A 13526-nucleotide genomic window follows, 5' to 3' on the forward strand; every position below is an offset into this window, starting at 1 on the left:
GGCATAAGCCGGGATGGCTTGGACAAAGGCTTTTAGAAGGATTTCCCGGCCAGCTTGGGAGAGGAGCTACTCTTTCCAGCCTTGGAGCTTTGCCCAGACACGCTCCTTAATAAAATTCAGACTGGCTTTCTTAGACTTGCCGACTAGAGCAGGGAGACCGAGATACTTTTCATATAGCTTGATGTCCTGAACCCCTAGGGAGTCTTTTATTTGAATTTGGATCTCAGTAGGCATGGATTTACTGAAGAACAAGCCAGTTTTGCACCTATTTAACATCTGCCCCGAAGCTCTTTCATAACATGTCAGCAACTTCTGGATCATATGACATTCGGCTAAGGAGGCCCTACAGAAGACTACGCTATCGTCTGCAAAGAATAGATGCGTCAGTTTAGGACCTTTTTTACATATGGAAACACCTTTAATGAGGCCAGCATCAACAGCACTGGCTAGGAGGCCATGAAGGCCTTCCGTACAAAGAATGAATAAATATGGCGACAACGGGTCGCCCTGTCTAATGCCCCTTGATGGAAAGATTGTATTCGAGGGTTCCCCATTAACCAAAATAGAGTAGCTAACTGTCGATATACATTCCATAATTAACGCCACCCAAGAATCACAGAAACCCATCCTTTTCATCAGGGCTTCTAAATAAGACCATTCTACTCGATCGTAGGCTTTGCTCATATCCAATTTGAGCGCCATGAACCTGGATTTCCCATTTTGGTGGTGTTTCATATAGTGCAGGGTCTCAAAGGCCATGAGGACATTGTCAGTGATGACTTTCCCTGCCTAGAAGGCACTTTGATTTTCAGAAATGATAAATGGGAGGACAGATTTGAGCCTATTGGCTAGGACTTTTGAGACTAACTTATATATCACATTGCACAGGCTTATAGGCCTGAACTCAGTGATGCTTTCTGGAGACTTAACTTTCGGGATCAAGGTGATATTAGTGTGGTTTATTTCCTTAGGAATCTTACAATTATTTAGGCAATCCAAAACAGCATTATATACATCATCACCAAGTAAAGACCAAAAAGAGTGATAGAAAATCGGAGGCATACCGTCGGGGCCAAGAGCCTTAATGAGGTCCATTTCTTTAATAGTTGTATCCACTTCTTCTCTTGAGAATGGTTTGGAGATTTGAATATTCATATCTGCTGAGACAGAGGGACGGATTGCATCCAGAATTTCATTCATATCCGATGGATTGGAAGAGGTGAAGAGGGAGTTATAGTATTCAACAGCTATCTCTTTGATCTGGCTCACCTCCGAGCACCACACATTGGCATTGTTCCTAAGGCCGGAAATCCGATTCCTTCAATATCTGTGGGAGGCTTTGCTGTGGAAGTAGCTAGTGTTTCTATCACTGCATTTCAGAAATAAAGCCCTAGCACGTTGCTCCCACATTTGACTCTCTTTGTCTAGTAAAGCATTCACCTCCAATTGCAGAGCCTTAACTACAGCATAGTCACCTCCCCCTCTAGCAGCTGCAAGTTCAGCTTTAGCAAGCATTTTACTTTTAGTTTCAAGCATTTTCTTAATACATCCAAAAGATTTTTTACTCCAAATGGAAAGTCTATCACCGCAAAGTTTGATTTTACCTACAACCTGGGCCATGGTAGTATCCGGAGCAGAGTTGCCCCATGCCAAGATGACTGTATCAAAGCATCCCCTGTCGCTCAGCCACATTTTCTCAAATTTGAAAGGTTTGCATGGTTTGGGGAAGATTCCATCCGGCTTTACTATGATTGGTCTATGATCCGATGCGTGAGAATGTAAGTGTTGTACCTGGGTACTCGGGTTGGAAGCAAACCAAGAGTTATTCGCTATTGCCCGATCAAGCCGCTCCAAGACCATACCCCCTGGGCGTTTTCCTTTCCAGGTGTATTTCTCACCTCTATAGCCCAAATCCATTAGACCGCATTCATCCAGGACCTCCCTAAATGACATCATCATGCGATCTTGTCTCGGACCCCTACCCAATTTTTCGTGTGCCCACATTATTTCGTTGAAGTCTCCCGCACAGAGCCAGGGAAGGGAGATACGCCGGTGCAGCTGGCGCAACAGAGACCAAGTTTCTTGCTTCCTTCTTGAATCCGCAAAACCATATATTCCAGTAAAACGCCATCGATCCTCGCCGGAATTCCCAACAATCGTATCCACGTGGTTCGGCGAGGAGGAGATCACTTCGGTGTGGACTGTCTCTTTCCAAAAGAGGTTGAGACACCTAGTACTGTTGATCCGAGGAACAATCCATGCATGATTGAAGTTTAATTTATTACACAAACTGCGAAGTCTATCTTCATCTGCCCACGTCTCAGCCAAAAATAGGGCAACGGGATCTTGTGCTCGGACTAAAGCTTCGAGCTCACAAACAGTGCGCCGGTTCCCAAGCCCGCGCACGTTCCAGCATAGCCAACTCATGGCTGCCGGCGGGGCTAGGAGTCAGCCGCCGCCGATGGAAGAGTGTTTTCATTATAGAGGGGAGTTTCAATGGCTCTGCGTTTTGGGGAGGAAGTGTAATCTGGAAAAGGAAGGGAATTTCTTTTACCTATAATGAGGTTAGATTCTTGTGGCTCTGAGATAATGGGGGGCCTCTGGATCCGGGTCCACTTCTTACCAGCTTGGGCCTAAGTGGAATAGGTATGTGGGTCTTGGTTTGTAATATCACTTAAGGGTATGGGCTGGGTGGGCTGTGCTTGATTCCAATTCGTGGTTGGGTTGGAATGACCAGATGGCCGAGAATCCACATCAGATATTTGTTCCCGCCCGCTTATTTTTGAAAGCCCTTCTTGCACGTTCCCACACTCAAATAGATTGATATCTTTGTCAATCTCTCGGATTAAGTGCTCAAAGTCTTCTTGTAGAGTGGGTTTCCGAGAAACGTCAGGTTCTGTCAAGTCCGAGATGTCCGAGGCAGCGTTTGTACCCCCGTGAATTGCGTGAGAGCTCAGGTTCGCACAGGGATCATTAACTGTCGTCGGGCGGTTGTCTGCTGGTTCAGAGACCAACGGGAGGTTCTTTTCGTGTGGGTGTGATGTCGAAGTTGATGCATTTTAGACCGGAGTTTCCGTTTTCTTCTTGGCAAAAAAACCTGGGACAGCCACAACATTTTTATGAGCTGCAACAAACGGAGGGGCTCTCATCCATGCCCCAAACTGCTGGTCTTCGTGTTGGAGGGAGCCCTCGCTATCAATCCACTTCTCGCAGTCCTTATCGAAATGTGTGAGCCGGCCACACCAGTAACAAAGGTTGGGGAGTCTTTCATACTTAAAAGAAACCCAGTGTTCTCTGTCATCATCCAGGGTGATGAGTCAGCCACGGCAAAGAGGTAGAGAAATATCGATGGACACTCTGACTCTGATGAAGCTTCCGTCGTCGTAGTCAGGGGGATCCTTTGGGTGTTGTATGATCCCAATTGTTTCACAAATCTGTTCTGCAACTTCTTTGTTCCTGTAACATAATGGTATATCGTAGACTTGAACCCAGAAGGAGACTTTGTTGAAATTACACACCTCTAGCGCTGACTCCTTATTGATTTTTGAAAAGGCCATTAGATATTTGTCAAAGCACCACGGTTCCGATGATAGAATTCTATCCACTTCTGCTTCATTATCAAATGAGAAAAGGATGATATGATCTCCATTATTCTTGATGCTAAAACCCTTTTTTGATCTCCATAAGGGAGAAAAGGTTCTTGCTATGGCATCAATATTTAGAGCACGCTTAGTAAAGAACCTAGCTGCAATGGTGAAATCATCTGCCGCTTGTTCTTTTTTCAATCTAAGACCTGAACCCTCTCTATCTGAAAGGGAGAGAGAGCTCCAATGTTTTGTAAGGTCGTCCATTCCACTGTGACATATGCAAATAATTTAAAAGTGTTTCCCAAACCCCTTGAAGGGATAATACCACTAGCCTTGAGAAAACACAGTTAACTCAAAGGACAAAACCTCCTTCCACGGAAGGGACGACAATGCCACACTACAGCAGAGCTCTCAGGGAGAAACTTTGCTAGAGAGCAGGCAACCTCTAGTATATTTATAGCTAAAGCTGAGAGAAAATCTAATTAAATTCTAAATTGGAGTCTAATTTTGCGCCACGTGTCTCATCTAATTTTTTAATTTGTGTGTTAAGTGAATTATTAGGTGCAAAATCAAAGAGTCTAAATTCAATTAAATTCTAAATTGAATTTTAATTGAAGTTCAATTTTGTATCATGTATCCCATCTAATTTTTTAATTTTTGTGGTAAGTGAATTATTTTGTGCAAAAACCGAAGAGTCTAGATCCAATTAGATTTTAAATCATGTCTAATTTTGCGTCATGTGTCTTATATAATATTTAAATTTATGTGTCAAGTGAATTATTAGGTGCAAAAATCAAAGAGTCTAAATTCAATTAAATTCTAAATTGAATTTTAATTGAAGTTCAATTTTGTACCGTGTGTCCCATCTAATTTTTTAATTTTTGTGACAAGTGAATTATTGAGTGTAAAAACGAAAGAGTCTAGATCCAATTAGATTTTAAATCATATCTAATTTTGCGCCATTGTGTCTCATATAATTTTTAAATTTGTGTGTCAAGTGAATTATTAGGTTCAAAAATCAAAGAGTCTAAATTCAATTAGATTCTAAATTGAATTTTAATTGAAGTTTAATTTTGTGCCAAGTGTCCCATTTAATTTTTTTAATTTTTGTTGCAAGTGAATTATTGGGTGCAAAACCGAAGAGTTTAGATCCAATTTGATTCTAAATCATGTCTAATTTTGTGCCATGTGTCTCATATAATTTTTAAATTTGTGTGTCAAGTGAATTATTGGGTGCAAAAATCAAAGATTCTAAATTCAATTAGATTCTAAATTGAATTTTAAATGAAGTTCAATTTTGTGCTATGTGTCCCATATAATTTTTTTAATTTTTCTAGCGAGTGAATTATTGGATGTGAGAATCAAATAATCTAGATCCAATTAGATTCTAAATCATATATGTGTGTGTGTAATTGTGATTGGTTTTAAATGTACCAGTACATATACACGGGATTACACACTAGTACAATAATAATGGGACTGGGTTAAGTCATAATCTTATCTCAACGCAATCTAAGATTCAATTATTTTTAATATTACAAGACGATAATAATTGAGTCGAACGAGATTCATATGTCATCATTATAAATATTTCAATTTAGGGAAATTAAACCAGCATTGTTTTGACTGGCACATTTGGTATATTGAATGGTAATTACGTTGATAATGGTAATTCGCATTACTAGGGTGGACAGTTGAGTTCTAATCCTATTATTTAGGATCAAGGAAGAGAATATTGTGAAGGTATTTCTTAATAAGAATAATCGACTATGGTATAAGAACTTCATGAGTTACGAGAGGACTTCATGTTGTTCAAACAAACAAAAAAGTAGAAACAGAAGAAAGAAAAAGTTGCACACCTAAACTATAGAGTTCAAAATATAACATTTTCTTTATTTAAATTCTATCCTTAACTATATACTATATGATTAAAAGTTGAAAATTTAATTATATTTGAATATTACCTTATCATGTTTAATTATTCACCCTAAGAATGAATTATTGATTTGAGATATTTTTCGTATTAAAGTCCTTATAATCTTATGATATTAAAAAAAAGGTGAATTTACATTTTAATATTTATAGTTTCTAAACCCTAATTTTATGAGGATAGCATGTGGTAGACAACATTTTTTTTTTAATAGACAAATACTGACCAACTAACATAAATAACAATGATTTTAAATTGACACAAACAATGTTGTAAAAAAAAATGACAATATAATGTGTTAGCACGAATGAACTATGGCTAAATTGGTAAATGATTAGTTATTGTGTGCCCTAAGGGCACACATTAGCAAAATCCTTCCTTTTTTTTCCATGATAACTAGTCGCTAACCTATGTGATGCACGGATTAATTGAACAAAAATTTTAAATTTTAAATTAGCTTAAAGTTATGATCACTTGAAAAAAAAAAGTTACAATTTAAGAGGGGAAAAAAAAAATACTAACACCAATAATGTTAGGCATGCCATGTCTATTATCAATGGCATCCTTTCTTTAATGAAAATTAAAGTCTCAATCATTTTTTTAATATAATATAATCCCTCCCATTGTTCAATTTGTTAGCAAAATCCTATGTTTTTTCTTGTCATATAAAATGCAACCAAAAAATCCAAAAATAAGAAAATAAAAACTATAGAAGTTTTTATATAGAAAACAGTAATTATTTACACTCAGAAATGAAACTGACACTCAAAAAGAGTCATTAGAGCAATAGGTTTTGGAATTTTTTTTTTTTTTTTTTTTTTGAGAATTGGAAAAGCTAATTTAGTGTTATAGGCAATAGTTATAATATTTTAACATGTAAAAGAACAACATCAAAAAGGGGTGAATAAATTGACTTCGTTAGAGAATGAAGTCAAATAAATGCATTGGAAAGAATAGATTTCAGAATATATGAATGTAAAAAGAAGAAGGATGTACCAATTGAAAGGCCATAGAGTTTTAATCGAGATAGAAGACGATCAATCTAAGAAGCACTTGGAATGCTCCTAATATTAGAAAAAATATAAGAGAAAAATAGGTTACCTCAAAAGAACAATGCATTACTATACCAATTGAAATTTGTCAAGACAATTTCATATTTTGCAAAACATGAAACAAAATTTAGATGTTAAAACTTTTAAAAAGCCAAAAGAAAAAGTAAAGAATCAATGCAAAAATACCATCTTGATTTCTTTTGCCACACCATACAAAAAAGTAAAAGCTAAGAAAAACACCATAAGAAAGTGCAAAAATAAAGCAATCTTAGCAATCATAAATTCATAGTTCTAGATATCTAATCGGTTACTGATTGTAGTTTAAAGTTTAAACTTTATAAAGTCAATTTATTTTTGTTTTGACAATTTTACTCACAGCATCAATTGTCCATTAGATTTAACAAAACAAACAATTTTTTTTTTTTTTTTAATTTTGTATCAACACAGAATCATCACCCTAACAATCACGTCATGTGGAAATCAAACGAAAGAGTAAAGACTTATCGGCACACCACTATGAAATCAAGCAGAAAAGCAACACCAAAACAGATCTAGCCCACAATACTCAAAAGGATTGATAGCATGCATATCCAATCACATATGATATGAATATTTAGAACAAACTCATATAAAAATAATCCCAATGCCTTTGAATCAGGATTGTACTAAAACACAAATTAACACCAAAGTAAAAATAGAGGATTGAACACGGCAGCAGATCCTATATCTCATATATTATGACACACATATTCATGCCAGCATGATACCACCGATGTGATCTAGTGACTGTGGTTTGGTTTGGCGACTGACAAGTTGAGGAGTAAGCGTGAGTCTATCGTGTGGACCGTGTGGTAGTATTCAATTTAATTCTTAATAAACCCTAATAGTGATGTAGTGACCAGAGAATTAGAGAAGGAGATAAGGAAGACTCCAAAACAAAATAGAAAACTATATGAGAGAGCAGGTGTTTGCCTTTGAATGCATCTCAAAAGTCCTAAATCAAATTAAAAAATATAAATAAAAAATGCTGATGTGGAAAATTGTGGGAGTTTCAAAGGTTTCGGTTTTATATATATATATATAGATAAGATAGATGGTAAGGTCGTGAGATTTAAACATACTGGATACGTCTGTACGGTTTGTCAATCCCAAAATAGTTGTTTTGTGCTGCTTGTTATATATTGCCTTTCTTTAACATGTCGATTCTCCTTTTATTAGTGCAACACTACAACACTGGTTCCCATATTTGAGGAATCGTGAAAATTTTCCCTTAAAATTGATTGACCATATCGGTGAATACTATAGTCTAACACACACAAAATTTGAAATGCGTTTTGAGAATAAAGAGAACAAGTAATCCTATAACGTAATTTTTATAGTTTGTGTGAGATTTATATAATATTAATTTAATAAAAAGTTATCAAATAGTATAATATTTACAAAAAACAATAAGACAAAACAAAAAAAAGAAGTAACTTATTCTCGTTCATGCATAAATATTAGTATATCTTGAAGAGAAAAATAATAGTAATAATAATAATAATAATGATCGAGGACAACTTAACGCATAAATGACATTGTTAAGGGCTCCATCTTCAAACAAGTTCGAACAAGTACAACCAAGGTTGTCAAAATCAGGATCCTACGTAAGATCATGGGAGGTGGATGAGATCGTAGATCGTAGGATCATAAGATCCTACATTATTTGAGAAAAAAACAAAAAATACACATTGATATATTAAATAATCACATAAATTAAGCTCTCATATTCTCACCTAGGGAGAGTCTTTCTTCTCACTCTGGGTTAGTGCTCCATCTCACGCTATGTGAGTTAGTTTTTTTTTTCAGCTCTTGATTTCGTTTTCTTCTCTTTTCTTACACAATCCAATCCTTTCTTTACTTACGCTGTTTTTTTTTTTTTTTTTTTTTTTTTTTCTCTCTCCAGCTCTTGCTTTCGTTTTCCTTTCTTTTCTTACACAATCCAACACCCCTAGATATTATTCTCTTTTCACCTAAACTATGGACTTTGTTTTCATAGATAAGTTACAGAGTATCACGTTGACTGAGGAAGAAGGCGAAGTTATCACTGTGGGGGCTACTCATAGGGAGAAAATTCTTGAACAATGCTCACTTAGTTTCTTTGGGTGTTTCCTTACAAAAAGGCCATATAATCAGAGAGATGCCAAAGAGCTTCTTCGGTCCGTATGGAAGTTTGGTACGGACTTGAGGATTGTGGACGTTGGGGATGGCTTGTTCCAATTTAAGTTTACTTTGGAAAGCCAACTGAAGTGGGTGTTGAACAATGGCCCTTGGAGTTTCGATAATCATCCACTGGTGCTTCGTCGATGGGAGAGGGAAATGACAACGAACTCAATTACCTTTACCGTACTTCCTATTTGGGTACAGGTATGGGGTTTACCTTTTGACTTGATATCCGAAGAGGCAGCCAGGGACATAGGTAGGGGCCTGGGATAAGTGGTGGAGATTGATCATAAGGCTTTTACGTCGGAACAAGCCCGGTTCATCAGGATCAGAGTTGAGATTGCCATTGACAAGCCGTTAAGTCGAGGTGGTTTCGTTGTTAATCCTAAAGGTGATAAGGTACGTATTGGCTTTAGATATGAAAGGCTTGTTGGACTATGTTTCCAATGTGGCTACTTGGGTCACGAGGTGAGAGATTGTTCAACTCCTAGATGTTCAACTCAGAGTGAACTTCCATACGGTGATTGGCTAAAGCAGGCTTAAGGAAGTTGGGGGACAAATCGGATGGAAGAAAGAAGAGTCCTCCTTGACGTGAACCACCACAAGGTGAGGCAAATGGGTTTAAGCTTCAAACACACTCATCCAATATGGTGGTGACCGTCGTAACTGATGACCAAGATGGTGCCCGAAGTCCAAGTGGAGTAGAAGGATCAAACCCGGATATTCAGGGAGTACAAAATTCGAATATGGATAGCCATGAAACAGCAAGTCCTCAAATTTTGAATTTGAAACTCACCCACTTCTCAACAACTCTATCCCGCGTTGATAGCATTCCTGTTAAAGATAAGGTTGACACAACTAAGGACTTTGAGGCAATGATAATTGCTACCCCTGAGGAAGCCGAAAATTGGGTGAGTGTCCCAATGGATTATGCTAGTGAAAAGTTTATGCACTTAAGGAGTATTAATTTAGGGCAAGATGAGCAAATATCTTCCCCGGGTTTTAAGGGATCAAAGATATGTTTTAAAGTTGGTTGTGGTAACATGCAAGGAAACAAGAATACTAGTAAGGGCCGGCTCAAAAGAAGTGGTAATAAAGATAAAGGTGTGAGTCAATCCTTGCATAGCCTAAAAGAAGTTAAGCCCATGGAGGAGTCTACAATTGGAAGCCTGAAAGTAATGAGGAATTGGAAAAGGCTTATCACAAGACCTCAAACTCTTATTAATTCTTCAATTGTTGATGTGGAACCTCGGCAAAAAAGGAAGCAAGCAGAAACCATGAATAAGGAGACTACAAGTGTTAAGGGAGAAAAGAAACATAGAACTGTGGAAAATGAGCAATGTGTTGTATCAACTATGGGATCAATGGAGGTTGCACGGCAACCATGCCGGGCATGAAGACACTCTTAAGATGAAAAAAAAATAAATAAAAATTCATCACTTTGATGTCCATGTAAATCAAGGTGTCGTTTGGCAGGTTTTCTGGGCATTCAAGTGAAGATTTGCTTTTCTTACAGTAGTTTGGATTTTGAAGTTTTTTCTTTGTTTCTTTTCTTTTTTTACAATGTAATCGTGCTATTCTAGCGAATGCTAGTGTTGCAAAAGAGAAAAATGGGTCATATGTCCCTCTTTCTCTTCCCTAGTGTATATCATATTTCTCAATTAATAAAATCTACTATAGTTTCCTCTAAAAAAAAAATCACATAAATTATACATTTATTCATAAATAAATAAATAAAACCAAAAATTATTTGCATCCATTTGATGTAATTACCATACATCACTACATCCATTTGTAAGCATCATTTAAAAAGGTCAAAAACCTCAAAATGTGGCACTCTATCTCTCTACATTAGAATAGCAAAACTTGGTCTATTGGGATGTTATTTTTCATTTGGGTCCAACTGAGCCTTCTGTCAAGTTAAAAAAGTTTACAAAAAACTAAGATCATTTGGAATTGTCAGAATCATACGATCCTACCAATCTTGAATGAACGTAGAGATCCTTAAAAGATCTGGATCATTTTAGGCAGGTAGGATTGTAAAATCGTAGAATCGTATGATTCAGATCGAGATTTTAACAACCATGGTTATAAATACAAGATCCTAGATCCTATGATCCTACCTCTTGAAATTGATTTGGGTCGATCTAGGTTCATTTGGGAAGCAATGTTACGAACACAAAAACTTACATAATTTTTACCACAATTTACCACGTGACAAATTACTAATAGCGAAGAAAAAGTTGTGAGTTCATGTAAGTTCACACTTTCACCATTCATAATTCACCATATGATAGGTTGCGGCAAAAAAAAAAAAAATATATATATATATATATATATAAATTTTTGTGTACCTAGCACTTTTATTATATGGGAGGTGGAAACAAGTAGGATTGTGTACAATCACAATCCTGATCCCGATGGTACAAGTGTACAACACAAAATGAACTCTTTTTTTTCTTATTTCGGGCCTCCAATATTCGAGCCCAAAGTGATTACTAAAAACAAGTCTGCTGAGTGTTTTTTGAGCCAAGCCCAAAAGATCATTAAAATCTGAAAATTTACAATCCAAAAATCCAAAAAAAGAAAAAGGAAATCTGAAATTCCATTCTCAGAACAGAAAGACGACAGTCTGTGACGCCACAGTGCCTGTGAGTGTTTTTTTTTTTTTTCAAATTCCGGTGTTGATTTATTAATATTTTCCCTTTTTTTATGATTTCGTTGGGTTTGTTCATGTCATGATTAGTTGAATTTATCTGATTTGTTCATGATTATTGTTCCATTCTGATTATTTGTAATGCTGTTTATCAATAAAACTATTAAGTTTGCGCCTTTTTTTCTGTTTCTCTGCTTATTTGTGATACTTCAGCTCATTTGGTTTCTGGGGTCTTTTTAGTTCTTATTATTATTATTGCCGTTTAAAACAATGAAGCATGTATTTGTGTAAAAATGGCTTCTTGAGATTTTGTTTTATAGTTTGATGCAAGTGTGTGGGGAGCAGTGAGTCCTTGGTTGTTGTGCAGTTTATTTAATCTGAATGTGTGTTACTGAATTCAAAGTTTTTGACGGTTGGTACGTTCTGATTTTCTTGATTTAGAGTTAGAGTTGAACCCAATTCCCCACCACTGTGCTAAGATGCCAGGACTTCACCGACATGGATGGCATTATGCCAATGTAGATATATTGTCAAAAAGGTTTGGCTATTTACATGTTGGTGTTATAAAAGATTTGATTTTTTTGGACCCCAGTTTTAATGCAAAGATTTGATGAATTTGTAATTTGGGGTGTCATATTCATGCATTATTTGCAGCAGCAATTGCAACTGATTATGGTGATGCCAATAAACCTCCAAATGCATCAAGGGATTTTGGTGATTATCCTGTGGATGAGTTGGGTGCTAAAAATGACATAGATGAGAATGTAGTTTATGATGATCAACCCCCCTATGAGGAAAACATTCAATGTTACAATGACCTTGGTTTAGATGATCTAGTATGCTTGTGGCTTTGTTTGAAACACTGTTATTTGCTTTGTGTGGTTTTTGTGAGACATAACGTATGTGTGTGGTGTTAGAACTTTGTATTTCTAAGTTGTAACTTTAAACTTTGAAATTTGTTCATGTATTTGTAATTTGGTGGTTAGTAGGACTTGCCATTAGTAATTTGTGTCAAAATTTATTTTTTTCCAATGTTTCCTTAACATATGTTATGAAAATTATAATTGTGAGTACACAACTCGCCATTAAGCAGTTTTTGTCCGCTTTGGGGAGCCAGTCCCTCACGGTTTTGTCCTCGTCTCCGAGTGTGGTTGGGGGATTTTTGCCATGAAGTGATTAACACCTAGGCTCACCTTTGTCCCCACATCGGTTAGAGAACCCTCCCACTCAAGGTTTATAAGCTTCTGGAGCAACCAAGAGTGTACCACTACTACTAGTAGTGGTACACTCTTGGTTGCTCCAGAAGCTTATAAACCTTGAGTGGGAGGGTTCTCTAACCGATGTGGGGACAAAGGTGAGCCTAGGTGTTAATCACTTCATGGCAAAAATCCCCCAACCACACTCGGAGACGAGGACAAAACCGTGAGGGACTGGCTCCCCAAAGCGGACAAAAACTGCTTAATGGCGAGTTGTGTACTCACATCATGTGTAGTAGTGGTACACTCTTGGTTGCTCCAGAAGCTTATAAACCTTGAGTGGGAGGGTTCTCTAACCGATGTGGGACAAAGGTGAGCCTAGGTGTTAATCACTTCATGGCAAAAATCCCCCAACCACACTCGGAGACGAGGACAAAACCGTGAGGGACTGGCTCCCCAAAGCGGACAAAAACTGCTTAATGGCGAGTTGTGTACTCACAATAATTATTGGTATTCTCTTTTTAACAAAAATTAGAATCTTATGATCACTAATCCAATTCCCGAACACCTTTCACCAATCCTATGTAGGATCTTCATCCTGACAACCTTGAGTACAAGTAGACATGGCAAATCAAGCGGGTCGGGTTGAGTCAATCGGGTTGCGGGTCAAGCGGGTCAAAACCAATCATTTTAAGCGGGTTAAAAAGGATTTGGATCAATCAAGTTTCGGGTCGGGTTGATCCATATTTTTCACATGATTTTTTTTTTTTAATAAAGAAAACAACATTTATTTGCCATTTGGAAAGTCATGCAACAAATACTTGATGTAAAATGCATTATTTTGAATTCATCACTTATATCACGAATGAACTACACTTATTAATATTTATTCAATAATTTTAA

General features: G+C 36.9%; 1 long non-coding RNA gene across 2 annotated transcripts; it reads left to right on the plus strand.

Moving 5' to 3' along the window:
* Positions 1 to 11362: 11362 nt before the first annotated feature.
* LOC126699591 (uncharacterized) lies at positions 11363 to 12403 on the plus strand. Of its 2 annotated transcripts, none has more exons than XR_007646830.1 (3): positions 11363 to 11422; positions 11869 to 11965; positions 12082 to 12403. It is a non-coding gene; the product is annotated as an uncharacterized LOC126699591 (long non-coding RNA). The 2 variants fall into 2 exon arrangements; XR_007646831.1 differs by having other exon boundaries at positions 12085 to 12403.
* The last annotated feature ends 1123 nt before the right edge of the window (positions 12404 to 13526 follow it).

This window comes from Quercus robur, chromosome 9 (genome assembly GCF_932294415.1).
Source record: "Quercus robur chromosome 9, dhQueRobu3.1, whole genome shotgun sequence".
NCBI classification, from domain to species: Eukaryota; Viridiplantae; Streptophyta; class Magnoliopsida; order Fagales; family Fagaceae; genus Quercus; species Quercus robur.